Source organism: Notechis scutatus, chromosome 1 (assembly GCF_049901735.1).
Source record: "Notechis scutatus isolate UNSWTSFEM ecotype Mainland chromosome 1, rNotScu1.2, whole genome shotgun sequence".
Taxonomy (NCBI): domain Eukaryota; kingdom Metazoa; phylum Chordata; class Lepidosauria; order Squamata; family Elapidae; genus Notechis; species Notechis scutatus.
The window spans coordinates 123,752,882-123,772,753 of NC_142009.1; the positions used below are offsets into that span (position 1 = coordinate 123,752,882).

At 37.5% G+C, this 19,872-nt stretch overlaps 1 long non-coding RNA gene across 1 annotated transcript in view; it reads right to left on the minus strand.

Moving 5' to 3' along the window:
* Positions 1-356: 356 nt before the first annotated feature.
* The window catches only part of LOC148132970 (uncharacterized), a 109,053-nt gene continuing 89,537 nt past the window's right edge, over positions 357-19,872 (minus strand). Inside the window, exon 2 of the long non-coding RNA XR_015745587.1 lies at positions 357-464. This is a non-coding gene — a long non-coding RNA (uncharacterized LOC148132970). The remainder of the gene's footprint in view (positions 465-19,872) is intronic.

Sequence of the window (19,872 nt, forward strand, 5' to 3'; positions counted from 1 at the left end):
TCTTCCAAAGCGTCCTTGCCTTCTTTCTTTGTTTTTCCATATTCCTTTCTTAGTTCATCAACAGATAAAGCCATTATAAACCTTTTCTTCTTCTTTTTTTCCCCCTTCTTCTTCTTAAAACAACCAAGAAATTTCAAAGCTTAAAACAGTTCCCCAAAGTCCCAGAGTCATCAAGCAGTCCAAACAGAGCACAAAGTTCTTCCCTTTGCACTTTCTCTTCCTGGGGTAATATCAATTGAAAAAAAAAACCAGTCTGTATTTTAAAGCCTTATTGCAATTAACTTCTAGTCTCAAACTCTTCCAGGCATCTCCTCCAACAAGATCTTAATATAAATTTTTTTTTGTCCTCTCCCTTCCCACTTGTAACAAAGAGCTTTAAATTTTTACCTTCTATAAAAAAGCAGGTTTTTCAATGTCCATTTGTTAACTCCGTAGGGAAGGAGAGTAAACTTTCTCTTTCAGCACTTCCATTCGCCGCTTTAAAAATCTCCTCTGGAACCAAAGTATCGTTCAAAAAATCGAAGTTTTCAGGATGTTAGATGTATCTTAAGATCCCGGTTCAGCCAAAGAACTTTCACTTCAAAACTTTCTCCTTCTTCCTCCAGCACAATCTTGTCCAGCTGCTGGCTTCTTTGTGGCGGCCATTACTGACCGCCGCTCCACCGCCTTGAGAAAAGGGGGTTTTGCCGGTTGGGGAGGGGGTCTGCAATACCCCCAAACCCCTATCCGGATCCCCCCTATCTTCGGCTGCCTCTACGGGGCAGCCTTATCCTCCAGACCCGTCGGGGTCGGAGGCACCAAGACGGCTAGCGCAACAGGGATCGTGCAGGATTGTGAATCCCTGCTGCCGCCGAAGCCTGGCAAACCGGAAGTTCATGGATGTAAATTACACTGGTCTACAAATTTTGGAAAATTATCGACTTCCAAGATAAAAAGTGTTAATTTTACATATTTTGATTAGATGAATAATAAGGTGATAAAAGTGCTGGTTGGCTAAAGTTTTCAAGATATTTCACAATAAAGATTTATTCACAGGTGAGTATATTTCCCTACAAGAGAAGGAGGTGTCTAATGATCATGATGCCTTGTAGCTTCTCAACACGATACGGTAGAACAATGAAAATGGTACCACATGGAAATGTGTGCATTTATCTTCAGTTTGAGAACAGTAAGGCAGATGACTATGAAAAACACATGGAAGATTTGCTTAGGTTCTATAAAGCACTTGGTGCAAACATATCATTGAAAATTCATTTCTTAAAATCACATTTAGACTATTTCCCTTTGAATCATGGGGCAGTGAGTGATAAGCATGGGGAGAGATTCCACCGGGATATCGCAGGCATGGAGAGAATATACCAAGAGAAATGGTATCTGTCCATGCTTGCCAATTACTGCTGAAATCTCCCCAGGGACGATCCTATTTCAGTTCACAAGAGAAAAGCCAAAAAGCACAGTTTAGATACCGAATTAAGATGGAACCTTGTCATTTAATCTGATGTTAGAGCTTGTCAGTTTTTCATGCAAAAAGCATGAAAATGTTACATGAAAAATCAATAAATGAATGGAAAGTTATGTTACTGGTATCAATAAAAAGATGAATTTATAATGTTTCATGTGGGAACCATTCTCATTGCAAATATCACATTTTTCAGAAAAGATATGCAGCATAATCGCACATCGCTCTCATAATTTTGAATTATTTTGATGCAATTTTGACCTGAAGCTGCATCTTGGAAACTGGGACCAATTAATACTCAGGACTTCATTTTCCTTTATGAGTGACCTAATTCTGGTAAAATTAAGCTACTTTCATTTCCAAGGCTTTCTCCTTGTATACCAGTGTTATAAAGAGATATTTCACTGATTTTTTTCAAGAAGACCAGGCTGAACACTCCCAATCAATCTGGATCCTGGATCACAACAAGTATATGGTTTGCTCATAATAGCTAGCGAAATATAGTTTAGTGACACTAAACATGAGGAAATATCAAAAATAATCAATTAGCAAAAAAGACAGAAAGAAATGGTAGGCAAAACTGAGGAAGGGGGAGAGGAAAGAGAAAGAGAGAGGAGGGGAGGAGAAGGAGAGAGAGAACAATATGCAATGATTTACATTATTTGTATCTATATATCAGCAAAACTTTCCAAAGAAACTGAAAATAATATTGTGGATAATAAACCTGAGCCATCCCAAAGTGAATGGCCTTTAGTTATTCTAGTTTTAAACCTTTAACCCTTTTTTGTGTGCACCCACACATCCCATTCTGTTCTATACCACAAAGTTAACTATTTGGTGGATGTGGACGGTGCATCTAACAGTACAGTAGCAAAGCTTTCCTATGGCTGTTTTTCTGTACCTTATAAGGGCAGCAACTGTGTTGACACCCAGTCTTATTTTGCCTTTTGTGTAATATGTGTAATACAAAAATGCCTTTTGTACTATATATATATAGTAAATTTTATTTGAGTTTTCACAAAGAGAAAAAAAAATACAAATAAAACATCTTTTTTGAAAGCAGCATAATCCTGGGTTACATTTCTTTGTACAGACACAAATTCAGGTTCATGCTCATTTTTATATTCTATTCCCTATCTTATTACTATTTTACATTTTCTGCATAGCTTCTCCCCTCTTTTAATTTTCTCAATTTTATTTTAATTATCTCATCTCAATTCAAATCATTGTATTTATATTTTTTGTCTGTCCTGTTTCAATTATCTATTATCTTTTCTCATTAAACAAAATTTCTCCTGTAGTTACTGATTGGAGTATGACGCCTTTATATCTTTTCCCTAAAGTTGTAACATTCAATATAATACATAACTTCCATTCGGATTCTGCTTGGTACATTCTTAAAATACACACTGTATTCTTAAAAAAAGAAAAAAAAATTATAAATGTATATAATTAAAACAACATTCCATCCCAATTCAATTCTATCATTAATATTAATATTAATATTCATTAAAGTCTTAACATCTTTAACATTACTTTTCAATTAAATATCATACTTCTATGGGAACAATTATAAGCTTTCCATAATTAATTCCCCCCCTCTTCACTTATATTTTATAAAACATTAACTAATTAAAATGTTCCCGTTCCTTCCTAATTCAATTTTCTCATTTATTTTATTTCACTTATTTTATTCACAAACATTTCACTAAATTACACTAACTATTTTATCCCTCATTTAATCATACATTGTTTCCAATTTTCTAAAGTTATTTCTATTACTAATATAACAATACAATCTTATGTACCTTTACAGAACCCCTTTTCAGTTAGATTTTCACCCATTATCTCTAAATAGGTCCTGTTTCTCTATATCTTGCCCCAGTCCTTTGTAACTTCTTTTCCTTTCCTTCTTCCCTCTCTTCTTCTCTCTCCCCTTTTTACCCCCTTGTCTCTCTACCTCTATTTCTCTCTTCTGTATTCCCCTTTTCTGTTGCTTTCCAGTATTATACTTATTTTTCAAATTATTTTTCTTTTCTTTGGTTGTTTTTTTAAGTCTTAAATTCTCCATTCTCTTTCCCCCCTTTCCTTTTTCTTCCCTACATAGAATTACTTGTTCATTAAAGATGGCTTCTTCTTTGTCCCAGTCTTCTTGTTTTGCAGTCTTTTCTTGTTGTTTCTCATAGTTCCAAATCTCCATTTCTAAGAATTGAAAGACGAAGCCAAAAGAACCCTTCCCTTCTTGTGCATCTTCTTTGTACTTTTTAAGTTCCATTTTCAATTCATCCAGAAGTGGTGCCATTGTATAATTTTTTAAACAACCACCCAATTGATTTTAGTCATTCAAATATAATAACCAAAAATCCAAAGATCACCAAATAATCCAAATACACACAAGCTGTTTCTTTTTTTGCTCTTTTTTTTTCCACTTTCTCTTCCTGGGGTTACTATTTAGTTGCAAAGTTTCAGTTAAAATGTATCTTTTAGAAGTCTTGTTGAAGTTTTACTTTAGATTCTTTTTAATTCCAGGCAGTCTCCTCCCTCTTCCAGATCCTGCCCTTATTCTTTTTCTCTCCCTTCCTGCTTATGAAAAAGAAAAATTTTAATGTCCAGAAATCTTTATTATCCCTTTGGCATTTTGTTTTATTTTCAGCTTAATTGCCTATTGATGTCAAAACAGATTTTTGTGATTTCTTATTTAAGTCTCTTAGTTGTCAGTATAGGGAAGGAGAGAGAAGAGAAAAAAAAAGCCAAACCTTTCCCTTTTCACTTTCCTTCGCTGCTTCCGACTCTTCTTTGGGAGCGATGCTATTTTTTGTAAGTTTAAATTCCAGGGTACCTTGGTTGTTGCTTTTACAATTTAACCCGGTCAGCCAAAACTTTCACTTCTTATCTTCCTCCTGCACATTCTTTTCCGGTCAAGTTCTTCTTTGTGGTGGCCATTTCTGACCACCGCTGCAACCGCCTTCGGGAAAGGGAGTAATGGCCAGCTGAGAAGGAGAGATGCAGCTCTCCTCAACCCTGCTGGTGGTCTCCCCCCTCTTCACCACCTCTACGGGGTGGCTTAGCCCCGAAACCAGCCAGCCCGGGGCGCTGCAGCGGCGAGCCCAGACAGAAACCGTGCACAATCGCAGATTTCTGTCTGTCGCCGAAGCCCTTCAAACCTTTTGTGTAAATATATTAAGGTTGATTAAAAAAAATAGGATCGCCAACATGATCGCCAATGTCTGATGATATGGCACAAGAAGAGGAATATATTAAGAGAGATGATGACTGTCTCTGAACCCACCATTCCCCTAAAAGTGGGAGATATTTAGGGAAAATTCCTATGAAAGGGCTTTCTTTCTCTAGGATTGTGGCCAGGAAACAAAGAAGTCTTATTTTTCCCCCCCAGAAAATAATTTACTTATGTCTATAAGCATACACAATATGCTTCAATTAAAGGACCTTCAAAACAAAAACCATGTAACTGTTTCATCAACATGAAATATGGGATAAATATCAATAGAACTTCAGTTAGTGATAAGTCTGATACAACTAGTATGACTAAGCTTGCATCCAAACCTTAGAAATAAGAAAGGGCAAAACTATTTTGAAAAATAATCATTGAACATGTTTCTGTCTTTTTTTCCATCAAAAAAATTCAAAGAAAGATTCACTGGGGAGGAACAAAGGAGGTTATATCACAAGAATTTTTAGATGCATAGATTTATTAGTTTCTTAATACTTTATAGACAATTTTTAATCTGCTTTCATTTTTTTAAATATTTCTTGGCCTAACTTGCCATTATTTGACCTAGCTCTGGCCATTTCAACTTTTACAAAGAGCTTCCTCTATGCCAAGGATCCGGCCCGTGGGGTGCTTATATATCTGGCCTGCAGGGTCACCCTGGAAATAGCAAAGGATTGGGCCACAGTGCATCTGCCAGTAAAAACAGAGCTTACAAGGCCTGCATGCATCCCTCTTGAGCTCCGTTTTCACTGGCAGAGTTGCAGGAAGCTGCCCAGCTGAAAATGGAGCTTGCGAGAGCTGCCTGTGCCCCCCTGAGCTCCATTCTCACTGGCAAAGGGTTGCAGGAAGTTGTTGCAGCCAAAAATGGAGCTCAGGAGCTTGTTTTCCTTGGCAGAGTGCTTGAGCTGCTCCAGGTGCCCCTGACACAAGTGAATCATGCTGGCCACGTCCCTTGGTTACACATACCCTGCCCGAGGTCAAACACAACCCTGATGTGGCCCTCAATGAAATTAAGTTTGATACACCTACTCTATGCCGTCCCTTGTTAAAACACTGCAGTGAAGTGTGTCATCTTTAGCTATTGTTCCTACAGAATGGATATTGGATGTACCTTCTTTGATTATCTGAACTGACTGCTAAAAAGGTCAGGAAAAGAAGATAAATTTGTTAAATATACTGAATAAAGCAACACTTAAGAAAGTAAAATTAAGAAATATAAAAATCAGCACCTCAAGTTCTACAGATAGCATATAATAACAACAGTAATGCAGGAAGAAATGCGGAACATAACATTTAACCTCAATATAAAATAATTTCCATTCAAACTTACAAGTGGCATAAGGAATATATTGTCATTAATTATGCTAAACATTGCATTTTTTTGTCTTCATTTACAAAGTTTAAAATATAGGTCCCCAACTGTTACTGAGTAATTAGAAGAACCAGTATTATATCTTTGTAATTGTAATTAAAAATAAAAGGTGTTTTTTTTTAGTTTCTCTCCTCCTGGTTTTTCCACATTCCTTAATTACTTTCTAATATGCAAAGTGATTTTCTACAGGCCATCTCCATCTCTAGAAATATACTAATTTAAAATCAAGGAGAGGGCTTCTTCCCTTGTGGTCCTTAGCTACATCTGAGAAAAATAGTTTGTCACAGGACATTAGAGCCTTCTTTTTCCAGAAGGCATTAAGGTCATGAATCAGATCCAAATTCTTGCAACTTCATAGAAAATATCTGGTTAATCTGTTTTAACAGAGGTCTTCAGAAGTGTCTAGAGTTGGGCCAAAAGATGGCAAGTGACTGAGCAAACAAAGCTCTGCACCAGAGGTCTCCAAACTTGACAACTTTAAGACCTGTGGAGTTCAACTCCCAGAATTCCTCAGCCAGCATAGCATACGAATTCTGGGAGTTGAAGTCCACAAGTCTTAAATTTGCTACGTTTGGGGACCCCTGATCTACACTTCTACAGCTTCAAGCGTGTGGTAATCGCCACCTCTACTACCACCTGTGGTTGTTTCAATCGTTTAAAAAAATTCTGCATCTCACCACTTTATTTTAATTTTTTAGAATATCATGTTACACTTTTAAAAACTATTTTATTGCATTCTTGCCAATTGTCTTACATTCAGCTAAGAAAAAGCTGAGGTACATTTTATTTAAGAGAAAGAATGCACAAATACCTGTTTCTTTCTTGGTTTTTGGATTTTCCATTCCCCTTCAGGATTAAAAAAACAAATGCAAGGCTGGTATTCCAATTGTCTGTGAAGGAAGGAAGGAAGGAAGGAAGGAAGGAAGGAAGGAAGGAAGGAAGGAAGGAAGGAAGGAAGGAAGGGAGGGAGGGAGGGAGGGAGGGAGGGAGGGAAAACCCTTGCTTTATCTGCTGAGAATTTGATTCCTTTTAATTTCATTACACTTTCTTGTATGATCTTTGAGAAGCTTAAAACCTTAGCTCTGCAGATGCCAATGCTAACTCAGGAAGATTTCGTAAACACCCATTAAACCTTTTCTCCCTCTTCTGAAGAATGTAGATGCAGGCCACGGAGAGTATTCCTAACCAAAATCCTATTGCCCACGGCTGTTGTTGTTCTCAAGGGCTGCTGCCCTATCTCTTTGACAACACATAGCAGAAAGTGTTGTGGCAGCAGAAGCCCTTAACAAAAATCTGTAAAATCTCCTTATCTCTTTCTGAGAAATGTGCTTCTGTTGCTTCTCTTTATCCTAACATCCAAAGCATTCTATGCAATGGACCATTCTATGCCTAAGCTGCACACAAAAAAATAACTATGATATATTTATATATGAACATACCACAACATTACACTCTGCTAAACACCTAATTCCCACAGCATTGTTTTATGCTTAAGGATATTTAATCATGTAGTAGGACTGGATTTCTATTATCCTTCTCATCTTTTCTGTTACCTACTCCTATTCTTACAACTAACATTTTGTTGGTTGTATCTTATGATTTATGATTGTATCATATGATTTATGATTTATCACTTTGTTGCTTGTATGTACATTGAGAGCTTATGCACCAGAGACAAATTCGTCATGTGTCCGATCACACTTGGCCAATAAAGAATATTCTATTCTTAGTGATCTCCAGTGAGGTCACATTATACTCACTGTTGCATTGTTTTCTTTGATGTCCATTCCACAACAGTCAAGACCCAAATTGCTACATATTTTTTTCACAGCCCCATGAAATAATCCCACAGCTTCTTGTGACAATCTCCTCACCCCCCTTTCTCTCACTGACAAGGGATTTCTCATTCATGTCAACAGAAGGATTAAAGATATGTCTGCAAATATATTGTATATAGACACTGGTTGGCTGTCTCCTTGAAGAATAGATGCCAGCTATGAACAGCATGCATATGGATCTCTGGATAAATTAGGGCATTAATGGAATTTTTAGCAGGGATAGTAAAAATATAGTTTGGCCCAAGAGGAACCATGAGAAAGATCATAGTAAGATTCCTTTCAAAGAAGGCTGCTTCGGCTTGCTTTCATTCATGTTGGGCTTTGATTGAAATTAATATTTCTCAGCTCATCAGTGTGAGAGGTATATGAATAATGAAATTCCCCACTTCCTTTGCCAGCTGCCATGCAATCCTGAAAAGGCCTAAAAGAACTTTACTGCTATAAATGAGCTATGCAAAAAGGATCAACCCCCCCACTTGTACCTTGGCTTCATAATGGGATTACTAGAGTAGCACCCACTCTAGCCCTGTGTTTGGAGATAACTACATCTTTATGGATGAGCCAGAGACATTAGTTAATGCAGTATGCCAGAAGTTGCAGAGCAATCAAGATGGATTAAAGTTTATGCGCTGCTTGCTCCTCTCTTCGCTGCTTCCTCAGAGTTGAATCACCAGCAGGTTAATTCTTATGCAGTCACTCCTTGTATTATTAGATTTGAAGATCAAAACACAAAAATAGGGGACAGTGTTTATGAGAACAAGGATTTCCTCCTTCATCTTCTTTCTGTCCATCCAGACTCAGAAATAGCATCTGAAGACCAGGTCCTTTTGTTGGAATAGTGCTTTTGGGGATAGGATTACATATTCAATCTCTAGGTTAACACGAACCATTGTAAAGGAATATGGAAATAACCTTGAGGAAGGACTGGATGAGTCATTTAGGAAAAATGACAACTCCGTCTCATGAAACCGAAAAGCACGAGAAAGAAATTTTAAAAACCCTCAATTATGATTCTTTTTGGTATAAGGCCGTGATGGTGAACCTATGGCACGCGTGCCACAGGTGGCACACAGGGCCATTTGTGCCGGCACGTGAGCTGCAGGAAAACTTACCTGCACTGCACCTCACAGCTGATTTTTGGCTAGTTTGAGGCCTTTTTCAGCCTCCCAAAGGCTTGAGGAAGGCTTCTTTAGTTTTGTAGGCCAAAAACTAGCCCCGTTTCATCACTTCTGGTATTTTCAAAAAAACGGGAAGTAACAAAACGGGGCTAGTTTTTGGTCTACAAAGCTTGCAGAAGCCTGCAGAAGCCTTCCTCAAGCCTTTGGGAGGCCAAAAAAGGCCTCAAACCAGCCAAAAATCAGCTGTGAGGTGCAGTGCAGGTAAGGGGGCGGCGGGGGTGGGTGGATGGGTGAGTGATTGTGTGCGCATGCATAGGGGTATGGGGGACACGCATCCTTCTGGATGCTGGCATACGAGCGTACAAGCGCACATACAATTTTTGGGGCATAGGAGCCCAAAAAGTTTAGCCACTGCTGGTATAAGGAGAGAACAGGGATATTTTGTTGGGCATTCAAGATTCAATTACTGTACCCTGTAACAATAAAATAGCAATTCCTGGAATCCTTGCTGTATAGATAGTCCTCGACCCACAACAGTTCATTTAGTGACCGTTTGAAGTTACAACAGCACTGAAAAGGTGACCATTTTTCACACTTCTGACTGATTCATATTTTTGACAGTTGCAAATCTTCTGACAAACATAGTCATTGGGAAAGCCAGCTTCACTTAACAGCCATGTTACTATCTTAACAACTGCAATGATTTGCTTAACAACTGATGTGGCAAGACAACATTCACTTAACAATTGTCATGCTTAGCCACAGAAATTTTAGGCTCAATTGTGGTGATAAGTTGAGGATTACCTATATCTGTTTCCCTAACTGGCCTTACAACAAAGGGCTGCCTATAAGTATGACCTACAGACACAATAATCACAATTACATTAATTTGCATATCTGATCTGCAACATCTGTAATTGATCTTTCTCACATTTTTCAAGCTCCGTGCAACTGTCTTTGTCATCAGGCAGAGCTTAAGGAAGAAATGGTTGTTTTCCTTTAATCATCATCACTCCCTAATTCATATATGCTATAATAATTGGAGTAAGGGGCTTTTCCTCCAAGATATCCATAGGATGATGCTTATAGAGAGCAAAGAACTGCAGTGAACATAGAACCGGAATAGGTGGTCTCCAAAGTCCCTTCCGTAACATTCTCTGACTACTGGATATTATTTGCTCACATAAATGGAAAAAAAAAAACATGTCCCCAAAGGCCATACACAAAGAAAGGAGAAGAATTGGTGCTTCCAACCCCAACTTAAATGTGGGAAGACAGCATTTCTTTTCCTTTTCCTTTTCCTTTTAAAAGATGACTTCATTTCCAGCTTGTAGTAGAAAGGAGACAACCAGCTTACAGCTGCCACATAGAATTGTTCTGAGAAATGGGGCAACTATGGTTACTATGGTTAAAGGAATCTTTGGAAGCCATGAAGTAAGAGAAACAGAGCACTCAACCCTAGAATGTTAGTTCATCCCATTCCTCATGTCAGTGGTAAAGAAAAGATTACATGCAGATATAATACAGGCTTGTTGACAGCATTGAATATTGTTTATCGTAAGATGCTGAAGCTTGAATTATGATATTTTTTGATTTTGGCACATGGACTGAGACGTAGAATATTAACCCTATATGCAACAATTCTCTCATAATCTGGATTGATCCCCATTCATTAAAGTTGATCATTAAATCTGTTATGTTTGTGGGCAGAAGAGAGAGTCAGGACATGCCAGATTCTTTAAATGTCTTTCTTTTGAAAATCCCAAAAAGAAAAGCAGCAGAGTCACAGCCTGTGCTGGGTTTTTTAAACCCCGGCGCTGTCCAGCATTTCAGCCACTGATGGGGCTCTATTTCTCCTGCCAGTGGCTGGTCCAATGAGTGGAGTCTGATGTCAGACTCCTCTCTCATGAATATGTAATACATGAATATTTATTAGTCATGAATATTTAACAAAATCCTTCTTTTTGGATAACATTTTTCTGAGCTCCTCCTGGATCCTTTGGCTGTCCTCCGATCCTTTAGTTCAGTCAGGATCCCCAGCTTCATCTAAAGCTTCTGGTTCCTGGCTCATCATCTCCTGCTAGCCCACCTCCAATGTTGTTTTCTTTGTGTAGCTTAATTAGTCCATATGGGTCTTTGCAGAAATAAAAGCTGCATCCAAGAAACAGGAGGGAAAGAAATACAACAAAAGGAAGAGAAAGGGAGACATTCAAATTAAATGTGATTGCCTTCCAAAGCTTCTCACAATAATGGATCTGTACTTCCTTTGCATGCTGAAATTGTCAGTGTCTCCAGGCAAGGATGGGGCACTACTGTCAATCAATGTAGACTTTGCTGAATTAGACGGATCAATGATTTGTCTTTTGGAGAAGGCGCTTTCTATTTTTAGGAGCACATTGTGTGTGTCATCCCTCCATCATTTTTTAACAACATAGCTTAACTATGTTCCAGATGATATATTTTAAGTTATAAAGAAAGAATTTGCTAACATTGTCAGTGCTGAGTTCCTTCAGATAAAATGATCCTTCGTTGGTGAAATGAATGGAGCCAGATCATTCTATTATAATCTATGTCCAGATGAGATGCTCAAGATGTAATTTCCTTCCACTAGAAAGGAGCTTTCTTGGCACGGGCCACTAAGCTCCTGCCAATCTGAACTGCCATTTATCATGCTTTCTTGGCTGTATTTGTTCAGGCCATTACTTAATTTTATTTTAATATTCTGATTGTGAATTTGAAAAGGGGTGGAGCAGGAAGGGAGAAGATTCTCAAATACTGACATTTGTGTATTAAATAGTGAAAACTTTTTTAAGCTTCACGTGTGATGCATTGTGATTTTCTGTTTGAAAAAGTAGTATTGCTTTACTAGCTTTTCTTACGTAATAAGCCATTTAATAGCTTCAAGTACCTTGCTGGCTTGCATGCCAAATATCAGATAAATGATCTTAAAGAGTCTCCATATAACTTAAAAGACCTTTTATTTTTTTAAAGGTGGACATGACACGTCATGGGGACACCAGTTCACGAAAAGAGGGTCATAGAAAGTGAGATGAAATGGTCCATTAGGATAAGATTGCTTATGATTCAGAAGTGGGCATGTCACAAGAAAGAATTGAAGCATGGCCTATCTACCGCCATCGGTTGATTCGGCTTGTAATAAGTGACTTCTGTGCATGCATTTTATGAACTTGCAGGAGTCATTGTTACTAAGTGAAATCAATCAGCATAGCTATTTTGATGAACAGAAGTTGGTAGCGTTCACCGAGATGCTATAAGCAATGTTCTGCTTTGATGTACTTTTGAGCAAAGAATTCTTGTAAAAATCCTGCATAATGTAATAGAGAAGACCACCTGTCTTCCTTGGATACCTGTCTCACTTCTGAAAACAAAGGAACTTGAGTCCTGAACCTCAAATGTTGGAGGCATATTTCTGATCCTGAAACATTTAGGATAAAAGATTAGTTTCAAAACTTTAAAGCAACCACAATTAAGTTTCCAAAATTTTCCAGGGTCATCCAAATATTGACAAGATTATTGGGATAATCTAATGTGGGTATACTGAGCCTGTGGCTCAAATTGTCATAGAAAAGTTGAATAGCAAGAATAGAAATAACTATACCTAGCTCACATCATTACCTTTCCACACAAGGAACATCTCAGTGCAGAAGTTTCTTGAGTTTGTCTCAGAGTCTCCTGAACTGGATGAAGCTCTCTAATGGGAACCTTTTTTTAAAATGAAACTAAGGTTCTGAAAGTATATTATATACTTCTGGGGGGGTTGGATCTTCTAGTATTCTTTAGCAGGTGAAAGGGAGCTAATGCTTATAGAACTTGCATAAGTATATGCAATACTATAAAATATCTGTATTCTACAGTAAAAACCTGATATTAACAGGCTAGCTGAGAGAAGAAGTATCCATAATTCCCAATTGTCTGTTAAATAAAAATATATATGTCATCTCTTGGGTTTCCATCATTTTATACTATATGTGTGAATTGCATCCTGTGTATTGTAATATCATGACACAAAGGGCTTAAACTGGAGTAAAATGACTAAATTTACATAGGATTTGTTTGGCATGAGTTGTTTTTGACAAACCTGTATTGACTTCTGGTTATAAAAAGTTATAACCAGTTGCTTCTAGGTGTTCACAGATCTGTTTCATTATCTTTTCCAGAATCTTCCCAGGTAATGATGACAGGCTAATTTATTTGTAGTTTCCTGCATCTGGTTTTTTTCCTTCCTTTTTTTGAAGATGGGAGCCACATCAGTTCTTTTCGAGTCTTCTGGTAGTTCTCCGGTGCTCCAGGATCACTGAAAGATATGGTTGAATGGTTCGAGATCACATCTGCCAGCTCCTTCAAAACTCTGGAGTGTAATCCATTAGAATTATCCATTTCATTTGTTTCATGTGGAATCTGTTGTATCAATATCAGGTAAATGAAATCTACACATTACAAGCATTTGTATTCCATTTTCCATATTCATTCACTAATCTTCATTTCCAACTTCATGTTTCTAGGAAAAACAGAGATGATGATGTTGAATAGAAGAATATTAAAAGAAAAAAAAATATCTAGGACTTGCAAGACACAATCCGAGAAAAGCCTTACCACTTTAACTACCTTCAAGGGTTTTTTTTAGACAGCATGGCTCAATACCAGCTGTTTTATTTCCCCTGAGATATGTAATGATGCTCAATGGCTAATGTTTTTTTTTTCTGCTCCAACACAAAGTATTTATTCCATGACAGAATGCAGTGCCCCAAAACATTGAATTTGTGTCTTTTTTATTGTCAAGAGACAAACAGATTGCTGCAGAGTCAAAAACCCTCCAGCACTGCAATCTGGTTGCTCAGATTTTATAGAAACTTGTTAATATCTTTTAAACACAGGCATTATTTTGAGAGTGTATCAGTCTCAAGCTAAATGTCAAATAATGTAACAAGAACTAGCAGTTCTTATAGAGCATTATGACATATAAGCAGTCAGTTACCAAGCTCTCCTGCTTTATGACACAGTACTTTTTTTGCAAGCGAGAAAAAAAATGTATCAATTATTTAATACCATCTGGAATAATTGGTATCTTAAAATTTTATTTAGTTCTCTCAGCAATGTCTTCCAGTAGTCTCGTTCTCAACTTAAAAATAAATAAATTGCAAATTATACATTTATAGTTGGCTGTAAGTCAATTCCCATTTATAGACAAAAATGCTGTGTGGAAACTCTTTCTTACATAGCAGTTTAAAGAATTGGTTCTTTACTTACCACACTGAACTCTGGTGAAGCTTATATAATTTGTTTGGCAGAAAAGGTCTTCAAATGTTATTAAAATTAAAATTTCCCAGAAGGTATTTCTCTGAGAAAACTTCTGAGATTCCTCCCACCCTCCCTCCCTCCTTCAATCCCCAGCTCCCAAGAAATGAAGGTAATTTTGCAGAATTTTTTGTGCATATTCTTCATCATAATCGTATATGAGTACATCAGCCATTTGTTTCCTCTTTTCTGCCATGATACTAGACCCAGGGATTGAAAAAGGAGCAAAATGGTGGCCAGGCTGCCAGTAGCAAAACAAAACAAAATAAAACTTCTTTAAAAATAAATAAATGCTGTAACTTTCTATGCTACAGATGAGTCCCATCATCAGGAAATTTGTTGATTAATTTTTCCCCTTTATTTGTTTTAATATTCAAAAAAACATACACAATTAACTAGCCAATTTTTAAACTTAAAGAAAAAGAAAAAAATAGAAATGTGGGGAAAAAAACAATCCTAAACACACACACACACACACACACAAAGTTAATCAATAGACACTACTAAAATATAGCATGTCAATATAATCAGTATAAAATGTTACTGTAAAATATCACATAACCTTTGTCATAGTAACATATATTTCTGTATCCTTGGATTAGTAGAACATACTGCCTGAAATAGACCACACATTTCTGAAAGTCGTTCCTTAACATCTGGAATGATATGACTTTTCCAGTATTGCAATATGATTCTTTTAGCCACACCTCATGCTCAATATAACCATAATTCTCATAAGCAGTCACATTCCAAAACTTAGGTATATAACAGAAAAACAAAGCTGGAAGGGACCTTGGAGGTCTTCTAGTCCAACCCCCTGCTCAGGCTGGAAACCTGACACCATTTCAGACAAATGGTTATCCAATCTCTTCTTAAAAACTTCCAGTGCTGAAACATCCACAACTACTGAAAGCAAATCATTCCACTCATTAATTGTTCTAATATAATTCAGCATTACATTAACATCTTTAAAATTTTGTCATAAACCTACTTTGTCCCAAAAAGATAGCAAATCGTTACATGATCATATGATATGGGTCACTGAACCAGTGGTGGGATTCAAATTTTTCTACTACCGGTTCTGTGGGCGTGGCTTGGTGGGCGTGGCAGGGGAAGGATACTGTAAAATCTCCAGTCAGAGGTGGTATTTGCCGGTTCTCCAAACTACTCAAAATTTCCGTTACTGGTTCTCCAGAACTGGTCAGAACCTGCTGAATCCCACCTCTGCACTGAACACTCAATATTTTTATATCTCCACCATAGAAAAGCTGATGTTCATACTATTAAATACATTCTCTTGGGGGAGTCCAGTTATGCTCTAAGTGCATTTTTTGATTAATCAAAGAATCTGTTCATAGTTTAACATTTTTTAAAAACTTGAATGTATGAATTAGACATTATCAGAAATTCTGCTTCTTTAGCTGATGTTTGGAATATCCCAAAATGTCCACTTGAGACAAATGTTATTGACTTTTTGATAAAGTTATATTGTCCATTTTAGTTCTGTCCTGGATTCAGACAATGAAGAAGGCATTTTAGGTGCAGTTGAAGTGGCCAAAGCATCTGGCCCACATTGCTTTATTAGAATATGCTTAAATTGAAGACAGCTATAGCAGCAGCACTTAGAGTATACTTCCCCATAGTGCTTTACAGCAGCAGTTGCCAACCAGTGGGCCATGGCAAAACATTGGTGGGCTGCAGAAGAAATGGTTCCTGAAAGCAATTAATCTGGGCCGCACAGGAAAATAAGGCTGCTCCACCAACATGGCCAGTGCAAAATTTCCTTTAACTGAGACTGAGCAGCAGAGAGCCACACAAGCTGGAACTTGAAGATAAGACCAACGATGGTGGAGGGAAATCCGCCCCGGGGTGGCTTGCTGATGGTGGGAAAGAAAGGCAATTATAAGGAGTATCAGTGTAGCCATTCGGTTAGTTCATAATCGTCCTACCTGGAGAAGGGGGTGCTGGAGGAGGAGGAGGCAGTAGTGGAGAAGCAAGCCAGGCATTAAAGATCTGGGAAGAAAGGCAGCAGCTGCTGCTCATGCTTCTGCCGGATGGCTGCAGCAACTACCCATTGCCTCCAGGTGGGCGGGGGTGGTGGTGGAAGGAAGAGAGAGAGAGAGAGAGGAGGGAGCAATCCAATGCTGCTGGAGAATTGAATTCATGGGGAGAAATGTGCACGGCTTGACTGCTACAGAGTGACCTATATCAGGAAAATGTTAGATAGTACTGTGCATTCAAATGTTTGTCCTGTAATGACTGGAATGAAAATGGAGTGGAAATGTTTCAGTATTTTGTGATAATTGCACTAACTTTAATAATTTTGTTACAATAAACATTTTGTTATAATCAAGCATTTATAATTTTGTTATAATTAAATAAATATATATTAAAATATATTTTAAATATTAAATTTATGTTTAATATAACAATTATTTTTTTATATTAAATATATTATCTTTTTTTAAAAAATTCATATTAGTGGGCCTCAGAATTTAAAAGCATGAGTTTGGTGGTCCCTGAGGTCCAAAAGGTTGGCGACCCCTGCTTTACAGCACTCTCTGAGAGGATTATAGAGTCAGCATATTGCCCCCAATAATTTTAGCATTTTAGCAATGGAAAGGATGGAAGCAGGGGTGGGATTCAAATTTTTTAACAACTGGTTCTGTGGGCATGGCTTAGTTGGTGGGTGTGTCTTGGTGGTCATGTGACTGGTGGGCGTGGCTTGATGATCATGTTATTGGCTGGGCATGGCCAACTCAACATCACCCACATCGAGGCACGCATCTCCTCGCCTGGCCTCTCATGACTGTGGGGATGCTGCAACAGTTGCAAGTATGAAAAATGGTTATAAGTCACTTTTTTCAGTACCATTGTAACTTTGAATGATCACTCCACACAAGCAAAGTACCAGCAAAGGAGGGGGAAAAAACTCCAGAGAAGTTCCTGAGACAGGAAGTCTAGTCCTGCCAAGAATGTAAAAAGGGTTAACGGAGAGGCAGTTTCAGAATGTTTCCTTCCTTCCTTCCTTACAGGATTAGGCCTGTAATTTCTTCAAACAACCGGTTCTCTGAACTGCTTAGAATGTTAACAACCGGTTCTAGCGAATAGGTGCAAACTGGTGGAATCCCACCCCTGGATGGAAGGTTGAGTCAACCATGAGCCCTGTCAGGATCAAACTCTAGGCTATGTGCAGTTAGCCTGCAATGTTGCATTCTAACCACTGTGCCACCAGGATACTACTATTGCTGCAAACTAGGAAGAACAAATTCAACTTGATGTCAAGAAAAATCCTTTAAGCAATCTTCAGCCTTCATCCAAACTGTCCAATAGAACATTTTACCATCCATTTTCAAAGTAATTTTTTTTTAAAAAAACCTTCCCATTATCAAAATTATACATGCACATATGGGCCAAAGATTTCTTACTACAACCATTTCTGGAAATAAAACACATTTTCAATCATATTTTGTTCCAAGCACTTGCCATGATTGCTAAGGGAATAAATAACAACTTTCCCACATACTTCATAAAGGGCAGTATTTCACCATATCTTTTTTTCCATTTGCTGATGACTGATGAAATACTACCTAATGATATCTTTGCAAATCAGATAAATTACAACCATCTTCTTCAAACGTCACTCTCAATTTAGGTAAGGAAAACCTTGGTAGTTCTCTGTTTGCATATACATTTCCTAAATAGTCTATCAATTTGAAGAAAATATTTGGTAGGAGCATCAATCAAATGTGGGACAATATTCATTTTAATTACCTTAATTTAACAAGCTTAAAGGAATTTTAACCATCTATTACCATACAACTCAATCCTTTCTAAAACTTCAAATATATTTATTTCCACATATTTATAGTTTTAAATATATAAAATCCCAAAGATTTAATACAATCAGTAGAAATGACAAAATCCAGCTCTTTAAATAATTGTATTCATATGTTAGGGCCCAAGGGCAGTTAAAAAAAAAGTTTTATTCCAATAAATTTTTTAAGCAGGATACATTCCAAAATATTATACTACCTTTATAAAATTAGATAAAGGAGTAGAACATTGATAAAAATTATCAGCATATCATCAACATATAAAAATAATGTATGCTTATATCCTGCCAATGTAATACCCTTAATGTCTAAAGATGACCTTAACATTGGAAGCCAAAGGTTCAAGGATCAAATTAAATAGCAAGAGTGAAAGTAAGCTGCCCTATCAAGTGCCACATTGTAGCTCAAAAGTGCTGAAATAATAATCTAACAATCATTCTCTGACCAAAATCCTAACTCTTTGTGCAAAATAATTTTTTATTGGTTTCTCTAAGAAGCATGCCTGAGTCCCTCAATCTCCAGGCCACAGATTGCTACCTGACTGTGGCTTGTTAGCACCAACTGTAGGTTGGATATGTAGTGGGGAAGCGAGCAAAGCTTCATCTGCACATGCACAGAGTTTAAGTAGCACACGAAACCATCCACCTGCTGATCGATGGAAGAAATTTTTTCTTCCAAAATCAGTCTCTGGTACCAAAAAAGTTGGGAACCACTATGCTAAAACATAACTTTGCATACAAGTGTTATAGGAATCCTATACATTCTGCAGAGTGGATGAATTACTATTATTTTTTTTAAAAAAGCTAAAGTTAATTGTCTAATATCACTTAAATAACATCTTCCTGGTTTAAATTTTTTAAACAATAGGGTTATATAATATGAGCATGGCACTATAGAACTATAGGCTAGAAGAAGAGACTAAAACATACTCCATTATTGAAGAGGAAATGAAGAAATAAATAATAATAACCTAGATAAATTAAATTTAATTGTATGAGCATAAGAAGAAAATTCCAGGAGAGAAGTGAATGCCATACATCTATCCATTTTTACATCTATCAAAATGCTCAGGTCATGTCATGCCCCTGGTGAAGACTGACTCTGAGGAAGAGGAGGAACAGCCAACAGGGAGTGGGAGTGTGGCTCCAGAGGTGGTGGAGGAGGCTGGGGAAGGGCAGAGGCCGGCTGAGCAGTCAGAGGAGGATCCAGGCCCATCCCCTATCTATCCTAGGTCACGCAGGGAGGAGAGGATCAGGGAAAAGTGAGGTCTACTCAAGAGGAGATTACCATGATCCTCCTCGTGGCTTGCAGGTGGGAGCTATGTATATAAGTTTGCAACTGCGCAGTTAGAATTGCTGAAGTCAATTAGTGTTCACCTTGAAAGAGGCTTATCTTTGCTGGCATTCTTCCCATGGACTTTTCTCGGTTATTTTCCTGGAGTTTATAATTAGTTATCTCGGCTTGCTTCAGAACTCTCATCAATGCGGTTTGTTTTGGTTTTCTGTTTGACTCATTATTTACTTTTATGACTTTAAACTGTGCCTAATAAAACAGTGAAGTTAAATTGAAGATTTTACCAGACTTTCATATATGTTTTGAGTTTTGGGTTATTTTGAGAGACTACGGGTCATCACAGGTCACTCCCTAAAATCAAATAGTCAACTACTAAGACATGCATTCTTGCCCCTCATCTATGAAATA